This window comes from Armigeres subalbatus, chromosome 2 (assembly GCF_024139115.2).
Source record: "Armigeres subalbatus isolate Guangzhou_Male chromosome 2, GZ_Asu_2, whole genome shotgun sequence".
Classification (NCBI taxonomy): domain Eukaryota; kingdom Metazoa; phylum Arthropoda; class Insecta; order Diptera; family Culicidae; genus Armigeres; species Armigeres subalbatus.
This window is the reverse complement of record NC_085140.1, coordinates 112,077,622-112,089,775: the sequence shown is the minus strand read 5'-3', so window position 1 is coordinate 112,089,775 and position 12,154 is coordinate 112,077,622. Positions and strand designations below refer to the sequence as shown.

The window sequence follows — 12,154 nt, the reverse complement described above, 5'->3', positions numbered from 1 at the left end:
GTTCCAGCATAGCTGTAAACTGCAAGCACCCCATGGGGGGGTTCGAAGTGCCCGGCGTTTAAGCGTGCTGCAAATTTACAGTGCAGGTAACGCAGCTGGGGGGCCGTCCAGAAACCACGTGGTCATATAGGGGGGGAGGGGGGGGTTTGGAAAATGACCACGATAAGCCACATGGGGGGGGGGGGGGGTGTTGCTCTCGAACCACGTGGTTTTTTTTAACACGAAAATTTTTGGTAAATAACAATAGCGGTGTAAAAAATACAAATCATCAAAATTTAATGATTTAATCATTAAACGCAAAGCGCATCTTAGGGCCGATGCCCACGTAGCGTCTTTTCAACTCAGTGTTAAAAAGAATTTAGCATTAAGCATCGAGAAAACCCGGTAACGCAGCGTCGGTCGCAACGCCGATGCATATCTGAGTTATTTGGCCAACTTAGCTTTAGATCCTATTTCCATAAAAAAAAATAAACGAAAAAGCAGGTTGCGTTTCAGTATCAATTTTCACCCAAAAAATTGGGAAAGAAAATGAAAAATATTTTCTAAAAATTCCGCCGCAGATGGTTTTTGGCATCACGCCGCCGACACTTTTGCATCAGCGGACTACAGCTACAATTTTGAAAACTGCTCATGTTTTTACAATAATTCAAGAAAAATCTTCAAAAGAATGTCTTGTGGATATTCAGGAAAAATCCAGTAAAAAAATTTCCTGTAAAAACTTTGACCTTACTTCATACAATCCTGATAAAGTGCTAGCATTCAGAATGTTTTTTGAACAATTCTCTCTGGAAAATTTTGCTACAAATTGGTCATGAAAAAAAAAACAAAATATCGCCAGTGTAAATGCCGAAATAAATTCCATGTGATATCTGTCTGAAAATTCAAAACAGTCTCGTGGGAAATACATATAATTTTTGGTGGAAAAAAATGTTCATATTTTCATATTTTTTTTACATTCTAATGAATTTCTTCGACAAGTTCTTCCGAATCTTCACCAGAAATTCCAAAATAAGTTTTTCGAGCATTTTAGGGAGTGCACTTCAAAATGTTTAGTCTCCAGTTAGCCTTACGAGCAAAGGCATAGGATTGCCAATCCGGAGATGACGAGTTCGATTCTCGTTCCTGTCTAGGATGTTTTCGGGTGTCAAACATTGTCGACACCCTAGGTATAATGTATCCTTCGTACTTGCTATACAAGATATATAATGCTGGCATTTAAAACTTTCAATTTATAACTGAGGAAATGCTAATAGAATAAACTAAGTTGAAAAGCAGACCAACTTCCAGTTGGAATATGGAGCCATAGAAGAAGAAGAAGACTTCTAAATTTTTCAAGAAAAAATCTTCTGAATTTTCATGAGAAATTAAATAGCCAATGCCACATGAAACACTTTGATATTACCGTTGATTTTTTGTTTTTGGATTTTTGTTTTCAAATTTGGAATTTTTAAATGAAATTTTTACGCTCTTTGTGAGTTCTATCACATTTTTAAATTTTCCAAATATTTTTATTCGAACCATTATTTAGAATTTCCACGGCAGAGTCTATGGATTATCTTCAAAAAATACTTTGGATTTTCAAAGAATAAATCTTTAGAATTCTCAAGGTTCGTGTTTTTTTTTTAATTTGCACCATAAATTCTTCCAAAATTTCATGGGAAATTCATTCTTCTTCGGAAAGTCATTTTGATTTCTTTGTAGGTTCAGCTAAACATTGCTTTAAATCTTTACCATGCAAAAAAGCACAAGAAATGATTTAAAAATTTTAAGGAATTTTCACATCAGAAAATCTCTAAAATTTTGATTTAATTTTCTAAGGAATTCCTATTGGAATTACTTCTAAAGTACAACCTTCACAAGTACTACAAAAGTGCAATTTTTTTCGTTATTTCCACTTGTAAAAACATCGAAATATCCTCGGGAAATTCATTATTGGTGTTTTAGATGAACTTTTTTTCGATTTTCTACTGGAAAATCTTAGGAATTTCCATCGGAAATATTTTGGTATACTCCAAATAATTTCTTTTAGAAATTAAAAACTGCTGAAAATTTCTAAGATTTTCTTTTGAAAAACGAAAAAATTTCCATTGGAAATTTAGAAGAATTTCCTTTGAAGATTCATTAAATTTGCCCAGGATTTTGAAAAAAATCTTTAGAGATTCTGTAAAAAAAGTAAGCTGGATTTTTTTTCTAATTTGTGCCGGAAGTTCTTCGGAATTTGATGTTTATTGGAATTTTCATGCATTTAGGATCCTTCTACGGATTCTTCTAGTTCTTCAAAATTTCTACCGAACCTTTTTTAGGAACTTTTCCACAGAATTTCGAAAAAAAATCGTTGAAATACTGAAGATTTTTCCGTGGAGACTCCGAAGAATTTCCCTTGCAACTCCAGAATAATTATTCTTGAAAATTAGGAAGATCTTGGAATTTAAAATCCATCCAAGCAATACCTGTAGGCAATTATTTAGGATTAAGAAGCCTAGTTCTTATGATATTGAATAATTAGGCTAATTGATCGAAAAATTTAATAATGCACCTAATTAGAACATTTAGGTGCATTTTTGAATTTTTCGATCAATAATGCACAAAATTCTAGTAGTGCGTATGAAAAGGGTTATGACATAGAGAAGTTTGCATTTAAAAAATCAACATGAAATTCTAAATAAAATGCTTTTTAAATTCATAAAAGGGTCTTAGAACTAAGAAGAGTCCGGCGATATGAAAAAAAGTGGCAGTGTTCCAGAAAAAAACACTCCAATTCCTAAAACAATCTAGGGTAATAAATAGTGTTATAATAACGATTGAAATTGAACTCCAAAACAAATCTCAACCCTTTCAGGACGGATGGGTCATATATGCCCAGCGTTTTAGATTGGCTATTAAATCACAAAAGAGAGCTAGACCACCATTTTCTTCAGTAAAATTGTTCATCTAGATATTGGTTTTACAGAAAAAAATATGGGAGCTCAAATTTGACTGACCCTGAAAACTCAGTTATCCGAAACTTTGGGAAGATTTTGATTCTAAGAGCATGCAAATGAAGTTGAAATGTTTGAATCATTCTGAACACTCAGATAAGATGGGTCATCCTGAACGTTAAGCCAGTGATTGCTCTCAAGTTCAGCCCACGACTTCTCGGGTGATCAATCATGACATTTGTAATGTCCTCATCATCGGTATGTACCCAATCCGATGAAATAAGCATATGATCCTAATTTCCATTAACATTAGATCTAAGAGACAAGGTACCCAAAATTATCTTGAGTCAACATCAAGCTGCACAATGACTATGCCTTTTTTGTAGGGCCTTAGAAGCACTGGGTTCACGGACTTGAATGATTAAGTAGTTCAAACATTACGACTTCCAGGACGTTTTTTAAAACCTAAAAGTTTTGTATAACCTAAGTCGAGTCAAGTACGAAACACTGAAGACGACCTTACTGTTGAGGTCGAAATACGTATCTGTCAAGGTACAATCAAGTGGTGGAATTAAATGGGAAGGTACAAACTCGTCTTATGACAAGTAAAGACATTCCATTAAAAAGCTCAACATATTTTTTTTAACTAAAAAGTCTGTAGTAGCTTGTACAAATAACAATTGCCATATGAACCCAATGGACCTAATGGGATATTACACAGATAGAAAAATCCACTGAAATTTACGCTAAAGATGATGCACATAAAAGGAACGCCATTATTAGCTTAATTCCACGTGTGATGTAGCCTAAATGTATACAATATTTGACGTGAATCGTCAATATTGCTTGCAAGTTGTAAGCAAACTTGTTAGGAAGAGGTCCATTTCCGCGTAGAATAGTGTAAATTTCCGCATCTCAGGTTTTACGCGTTGTTTACTTTTCATTATTTATTTCTGTGTATATCATACATCATTCATAATTTGGTTAATTGGATAAATCGAATGATCCGAACTCCAAAATAATAATTGATCTATAATACATTCATTCTTCTATGAGTCCACCATTGACTGAAGCATATTCGAGATATGGAATAGAAGTTCCTTGGGAAATTATTCGAAAGACATCAGAGTGAACGAGAAAATATGTTTAGTATGGCATCATTGGATTCTACGAGTCAATATCAAAATAAAATTTCAATGAAGAATTAGAAATTTTGAGAGATGAGCCAGCTTTAGATTATTTATTAGAGAAAAAATAGAATCTTCGAAATAATGAAAATTTATAATTTCCATGCTGGGTTTTAGTTTGATTTTGAATCAGTTGAAATTGTCCATGTTCAAAATTGATCGGATTAACCATATGTTTTAGTCACATATTTTTTTTTTAAATTTTTGTGCTTGAAAAAAACCACGTGGTCAAAGGGGGGGGGGGGGGGGGGTCTGCAAAATGACCACGATAGACCACATGGGGGGAGGGGGGGTTGAAAATCTTCAAAAATATGACCACGTGGTTTCTGGATGGCCCCTGGCTTGCTCGGCCTCGCCCGAGTGTTTGCGTGTGCGCAGGTTTAGAGGAAACGGCGGAACACGTGTTGTTCGTGTGTCCACGTTTTCGCGCAATGCGTGACCACATGCTTGCCACATGTGGTCTGGACACTACCCCGGACAACCTAGTTCGGAGGATGTGTAAAGATGAAGTTGGCTGGAACGCCGTTTTATCGGCTATCGTCCAAATCGTCTCGGAGCTACACAGAAGGTGGCGCGTGGACTCAAGGATGGCTAGTTCAGGCGCAAACAAGAGGTGGTCCAAGGGTTCGGAGTCGGCTTCATGGTCATACCGGTGGTCATGCCCTGTGGTCGAACTCGATCCTTTTATCGAACAAGTGGCCACGCAACGAACAACATGGTATCGTCGCTTTCGCGGCGTCGGTCAACCGGGCGGGTTCCGAGCCCGAGGACGGAAAGGGGTCCTCATCAAGGCTGGGGTAGGCGTAGGCACCGCGTCGGCAAGTCCCTCTGTGTGTTGGCGAACAGACCTTATCGCAGAGAGGTCATTTTGGAGTGCACGCATCATCATTCTTGATACCAGTCGTGCAGAGGGAAGCAGGCGCGAAGTCTACCCTTCCCACCTTCCGAGGACATAGGGCGTGGTAAGGCCACCTGGAATGCCGGCAATGCGCTGATACGATATCATGGTGTTCTTCTAAAAAAGCGAGTCACGATGTTCGATGCTCCAAGGACACGCAGCTAACCTCGAGGGTGCATCGTACTGGCCCCTTGAAGCATTACTTTCTGGTTGTACCGAAGGGACTATGGGCTTGGCGGCAATAGAAACGGTTGAGCGGGTCGGGGATGTAGTCCTGCCTCCCTTGTTTGCTGTCGGAGGTGGTCGCCATCCCCGCACTTCCTGGACAACCCAGGATGTTTGTTAAGCAGATTCCCCCTCTATTGCTTAGGAAGAAAAAAAAGCCCCCCCCCCTTAAACCTGTGTCGTCATTATTGAATGACCCCTGTGGGATTTTCTGGAGTGATTCTCTGGGTTTGAATAAAAACAAAAATCGAATAAAATAAGTTCACATCGATATACGACGCCACGACACACTGTCACCGTCCTCATACAATAAAACTGAGTAAATACTCTTTACTAAAATCTCTCTACGTGCTGGTGCAAATCTCTGTGAATCTTCAGAGATATTTGAGTAAATAGAAAAACTTAGTTAGGTATATGCCAATATTTCAATCGGCACCCCGTTCCAGAACCCATACCTACGGGTTTCTATTGAACGAACTAGAGACCGCCATATTATGTAAATTTAAAATTAGTTTCCATCAAACAACGATGTTTGTGCTGTATTCATCGAACCCGATAAATAGGCATCTGAATTGCATGCTTGAGATGGTTTTCATTGCCGCCTTAACTTTCGGTCAAACAACAATTGATCTCATGTAGGCTTCGAATTTCAAAGAGAATAATTAACTTAGATTAGGTTTATTAGAAATTTGAATACTTTGAAAGCTTTGAGCAAAGTGCAAAAAACCAATAAAAGTCCATCATTTCAAAAGAATTTCAACTTTTTTTTCAAATCCCTGTGCTAGAAATAGAGTTAAACCTGCCATAGGCTGCCCTCTATAAAATATGTGATGATGCAAATGAAAGCCAATAATCAAACCTTGAAGTATATTAAAGCTCAAAATAAATCTGTCAATAAGCTTCCATTCTCATCAATTCAAAATCCTTGTGTTTATTTGACATCAAATAACAAGCCCCCGATGGAAATACTTCCATAGATAGTCTCAATGATGACCGGCCTAAAACAGCCACATTATTGAGACATAAAACGCAGCGCAGCCCATCAAAATTCTTGAATCCATTCAACAAACTATTTGCCCCATCATTTAGTGACTGGCCTAGGCGTAATTCAAACTGACTTGTGTTCGCGATTATTCATATCTGATTTCATAAACAGCACTGCGTTACATCATTCGCCGGCATCAGCTTATCACACTGAACCGAAAATCAAACACAATTCTGGCCGAAAACCATCCTCGCCTCGTAGCGAGCGATCTTGTCAGTACGTGTGTGCTCATGTGTGCCCGTCCTCTTGACCATTTCGGGGCTGATCCAAAATATGCCTTAAACCGGGTAACCAAAAAAAAATATCCGCGCCAAACATCTCCAAAGATGAGGATCAACTTTAGGGCAGCGGAGCAGTTCTCTTTCGCACACTTGGGCCCAATCTCAAGAGTCGCGACGACGACGACGTGGTGGCTCGGCATCTTCCTTCAAACGATCGACCTTCTTCTTCTCGACGAGCTCTCATCCGGAGTGTGGCTCATCGGTGGCTGAGGGGTGTGTGAAGAGTCGCGATCTGCAAAGGTGGCTGCTGGTTCGAAAATTCTTCCAAAGCATTTGTCTTGATCGTTGTTGCTGCCGTCATCGTCTTCGCCAGGACCAGAGGAATATTTCGAAATTTTTGCACTCTCACAGTTTTGGACAGCGTTCGGTCGTGATCGGTTGTGGTGGATTTTGTTGTTTGGTACCAAGTCAAGCGAATTCTTGGCTTTTTTTTGTGGAAGGAATTTCGGTGTTTTATCATGAATCGCGTCGGTACGTCGCGCGATGGCAGAGTTTGAGCTTCAAAGTCTAGAGGTACGTCGATCTATTTTAGTATTCATAACCAGTTCTTCTCCAATCATTATGATCCTTAAGAAATCAATATGCAGTTAAAATTTTTGTTAACGCTTTTTTAAGAACTACGCAATAGCATAAGAAATGTCATTAATTAATATGGTAATTTAGTTATGATTCGTATTCCCAGAAGCATACTGAGCATATAAAAGAATTGTGTATAACTTGTCTATACTTCAATGTATACTTGCTTAGAGATGTTAGATAAAATAATCACACTTTTGTTGGCGATTCTCGTCACGCAATCAATTAAATTTTACCAATATCACGGAAGCTAACATAAGCCTAAAAGGGCAATTTCAATGTCTCGTCTATAATCAATCATTGCCTCGGCTATTACGCTTGCGGTCACCCGTGTTGAGCATTGGCATTAATAAAAAAAAAAAAAATTTGAAATCTTGTACTTCATTCTCGGAACATATTCCGTATAGCTCAAATGTGGAAGTTGCATAAATATAAAATATGCAAATATGCAGACAATAATTGATTAAATTTGGTGTTTTACATTTTACGGGGCCACGTTATTTTGGAATTGCTTGGTATTTCAAAGGACGGCCACCCATCGCGATTTCTCAGCTGTCTTCAGAAAAAATTAAGCAATATTTCCCTGGAGCTATTTATCTAACCAAACTGGTCGACTTGATCAAATAAGTCATTTTTCACACGATCAAACATAGCATTAGCTTGTCTATTTTGCGAGGGCGGAGCTAATGTTCTTCAAACATGATCGCTCATGTATAATTTGAATAATCATTGAGTGGACATCCCGAAATATAAATCAGGTTTCAGTAGTCAGTGCCATACACCTTCAAAAAGCAGCGCCGAATCCATTGCAAACAAGCATCCCTAATGGGCATCAAAACGCCGTTTACAAACCAGCAGCTTAATTGGCCTGGTTCGCATCGTTCCCACCAGATGCTTATGTGCCTGCAAACAATATCGTATCGTTTCCTTCCCGCGCTGCCCACCGACAATCGCAAATCGATATTAATTTGATTAGCACGCGAAGTGTAACCAGCCGGGCGATGCACAACATCTCTCACGATCGACGATGCTTGTTCACGCGAATTTAAGCAGCAGCGCGCGCGTCCATTTGGCACGACCAGCAAGCGCACTCGCGCTCAAATTAGCGTGCGAATTTGGCAGGGATCAAAATGACCGCTGGCTGCTGTCAGGCACGATCATTCCGATTAAATTGGAAGGATTAAATTGAATGGCGATTGCTTAAAAAATCAATTAAACGCAGCGGCGATAAAATGATGCTTGCTGAAATGGCCTTACTTCAGTCGAATTTCACGTTGTTTTGGTGTATCTTGCGAATGGACGAAAGTTTACAAATGACTCAACAGACCGGACTTAAGGTGACAAATCTTTGATATCTACAAAACAGAAAAATAGAAACCAAGATTGCTTCTCGGCTAGGTTTGTATAACTTTTCTATAAGTTAACCATTGGCGTAACTAGCCCCGATGCCATACGGGGACTATAGCCCCTTCATCTATTTTCTCTATTTTGAGCTTCTGTTAAAACATTCTCGAACATTTTACCACCTCCTTAAGTTATCTTAGTGGTGATGTTATAAATAGGGTCCAACCTCCTGAAACAATTGCAGATCAATTACACTCATCCATATTCTCTTTTCTCAAACACGTGCTTTCTGTTGTAGCCCACACACAGTATCGAAGGCGAAGTCCGACGGGAATCCTCCGAGAATTTCGATGAGAATCCTTTAGTGATTCTGACGGAAATGTTTCAAGAATTCCAATGATAATCTTCCTGAGATTCAAAATGGAATCCTCCAGGAATTCCGACGGGAATATTCCAAGAATTCCAACGGGAATGTTTCAGAGATTCCGTCGGAAATCCTCCAGGAATTCCAACGTGAATGTTCCAGGGATTTCGTAGGCAATGCTCCAGGGATATAGAAGCAAATCGTCGAAGGATTCCGAAGCAATCTGTCGAGGGATCCCAAAGCAAATCGTCGAGAGACTTCAAATTAATCCTCCGAGATTCCGAAAACAATACTCCAGTGATTCCGAAGGGAATCCTCCAGGGATGTTGGAGCAAATCGATAAGGGATTCCGAAGCAAATCATCGAAGGACTTTATAGCAAATCGTCCTAAGTAAATCGTCGAAGGAGTCCGAACTAAATCTTCTAAGAATTCCGAAGCAAGCCGTGGATGTATTTCGAAGCGATTCGTTGAATGATTCCGAAGCAATTTGTCGAGGGATTCCGAAGCAAATCATTGAGGCATTCCGAGGCAAATCTTCAAGGGATCCCGAAGATAATCATCAAGCAATTCCGAAGCAAATCTTCGAACGATTCCGAAACAAATCGTCAAGCAATTCCGAAGCAAATCTCCGAACGATTTCGAAACAAATCTTCAAAAGGCTCCGGAGGAATTCTGAAGCAAATCAACGAGAGATTCTGAAGCAAATCCTCCGTTGATTATGAAGGATATCCCCCACAGATTCCCAAGCGTATCCCTCAACGATAGTGAAAGGAATCCAGTGTGAATTTTTCTGGATTCCGGTTGGAATACTTCGATGATTCTAAAAGGAATTCTTTAGAGATTCCAATGAGAATTCTTCTCGGATTCTTATTCCTCTTGGATTCTGAAGGGAATCCTTTTCGGATGCTGATAGAAATTGTGGAGATTATCATGCTGCTAGGCAAGCGGAAATCTGCTGGAAAACTGTCACTCCAGTCCGTTATGGTTGACCACATGTCTATGTCTACTGGCGTAGTACTACGATTGTTTTGATTGATATTTTGGTTATATCAAGCCTACTTTGATGCTTTAAAATCAATTGGATATTGCCTTTTCATAAATAACACCAAGGGCAATTTCACTGCCCCACAGGGATCTTTCTCAGAAATGAGAAACACTCATTTTATTATTATAGGGTGAATATGGGTGGTAACTCTTTTGTCTTCAAATATTTTCAGTTATTCATTATGCTATATGTTAAAAATTGATATCACTGTAAACTAATTTTTCAAATCCAAGGGAGGGGGGCTATTGTTTTCTAGTGAAGGCGTTTAAAACATATTTTGATAAATGAAAATCATTTTCGAACTCACAGATCAGCAATATAGAGAAGAACACATAATCGATGATTTTATTTTTTCAACAATAATCGCCGAAACTTTTCGTAATGCTGTTCCATTTACAATTGGATCTGTTCCAGAATCTCGACATGTTAATGCCAAGGTCTTGCCAAATCTGGATAAAAATCGTATTAGGGGACTGATTCGCGTGAGTTGGAATAATTTCGAAATTGTTCTACATTTGATTAAGCATGACGAGGTATTTAACACTTCACAGGCATACAAACAATTTCCAGTTGACATTCTGACATTCAACTTATCTTTGTTCTTTATCGATTGGGTTCCTATGGCGACAAAATAGCGACTTTCTTTGGAATTGGTTATGGAGGCACAGTTACTGATCGGGTTTGCAAAGCCATCATTCATTTTCGTACCTGCCGGATCGGAGGCAAACAACATTTTTGCAGGGTTGCTGTCCGGCATTCTTGCAACATGCCTTGCCCATCGTACCCTTCCGGCTTTAGCTACCTTCTGGATACTGGGTTCGCCGTAGAGCAGGGCTGGTCGTGGTTCATTCTTCGCCGCCACACACCGTATTCTTGCACACCGCCAAAAATGGTCCTAAGCACCCGTCTCTCGAATACTCCGAGTGCTTGCAAGTCCTCCTCGAACATTATCCATGTTTTATGTCCGTAAAGGACTGCCATCAGCTTTTTGTACATGACATATTTGGTGCGGTGGTGAATCTTGTTTGACCGCAGTTTCTTGTGGAGCCCATGAGGGGCCCGACTTCCATAGATGATGCGCCTTCGTATTTCACGACTAACATTATTATCAACCGTTAGCAAGGATCCAAGGTAGACGAATTCCTCGACCACCTCGGAAGTATCCGAGGTATCGATGCATTCACCACCAGTCCAACTTTTGTTGCTGCACGTTTCAGGCGCGTGTACAGTTCTGCCACCTTTGAAAATGTTCGGCCGACAATGTCCATGTCATCCACAAAACAAATAAATTGACTGGATCTATTGAAAATCGTACCCCGGCTGTTACACCCGGCTCTACGCATGACACCTTCTAGCGCAATGATGAACAACAGACACGAAAGTCCATCACCTTGTCTTAGTTCCCGGCGCGATTCGAACAATTAAGGATGGTGATCGCTCGAAAGTTCTCACACTCCAGCTTGTCGCCTTTCTTGTAGATGGGGCATATGACCCCTTCCTGGGGCCCTCCTTAGCCGTGCGGTAAGACGCGCAGCTACAAAGCAAGACCATGCTGAGGGTGGCTGGGTTCGATTCCCGGTGCCGGTCTAGGCAATTTTCGGATTGCAAATCGTCTCGACTTCCCTGGGCATAAAAGTATCATCGTGTTAGCCTCATAATATATACGAATGCAAAAATGGTAACTTGGCTCAGAAACCTCGCAGTTAATAACTGTGGAAGTCTTAATGAACACTAAGCTGCGAGGCGGCTCTGTCCCAGTGTGGGGATGTAATGCCAATAAGAAGAAGAAGAAGAAGACCCCTTCCTTCCAGTCCTCCGGCAGCTGTTCAGTTTTCCGGATTCCGACAATCAGTTTGTGCAGGCAAGTCACGGTGTGTCTGTGATTGTTATTAACGAAAAAAATGTCCATCCATTCTGAACTCGCCTTTCGAAAGATATAATATCCAGGCGTCTGCTATGAAAATTTCAAAATATTTCATCTAGGGAATCGAAAGTTATAGCAGTTACAAATTTAATGATTTTTGCGTTCGATATTTCACTAATATGCAACCATATATACCGTGAATTTCCTTCTGATTACATCAAAATAAATTATCATCAAATATGCAATTTGCAACATCACTCAACTATAACCTAAAACCTATTCTTTGAATAATAGAAAAAAAAAAGCAAATGTTATAATAGTTAGAGATAACATTGTACTAATATCAACGACAAAATAGACAATACAACCACAATACAGTATTCAAATTACAGAATTATTGCACTTC

General features: G+C 39.6%; 1 protein-coding gene across 3 annotated transcripts in view; it reads left to right on the top strand.

Annotated features, from left to right (window-relative positions):
• Positions 1–12,154, top strand: part of LOC134210686 (putative uncharacterized protein DDB_G0282133) — a 597,983-nt gene that overhangs the window by 493,831 nt on the left and 91,998 nt on the right. Inside the window, exon 1 of one of the 3 annotated variants that reach the window (XM_062686887.1) lies at positions 6,913–7,067. The exons of the other annotated variants lie outside the window; for them this stretch is intronic. The gene's annotated coding sequence lies outside the window, so the exon portion shown is untranslated. Of the gene's footprint in view, positions 1–6,912; positions 7,068–12,154 lie in introns of those variants that run through there. 3 annotated transcript variants of the gene reach the window in all.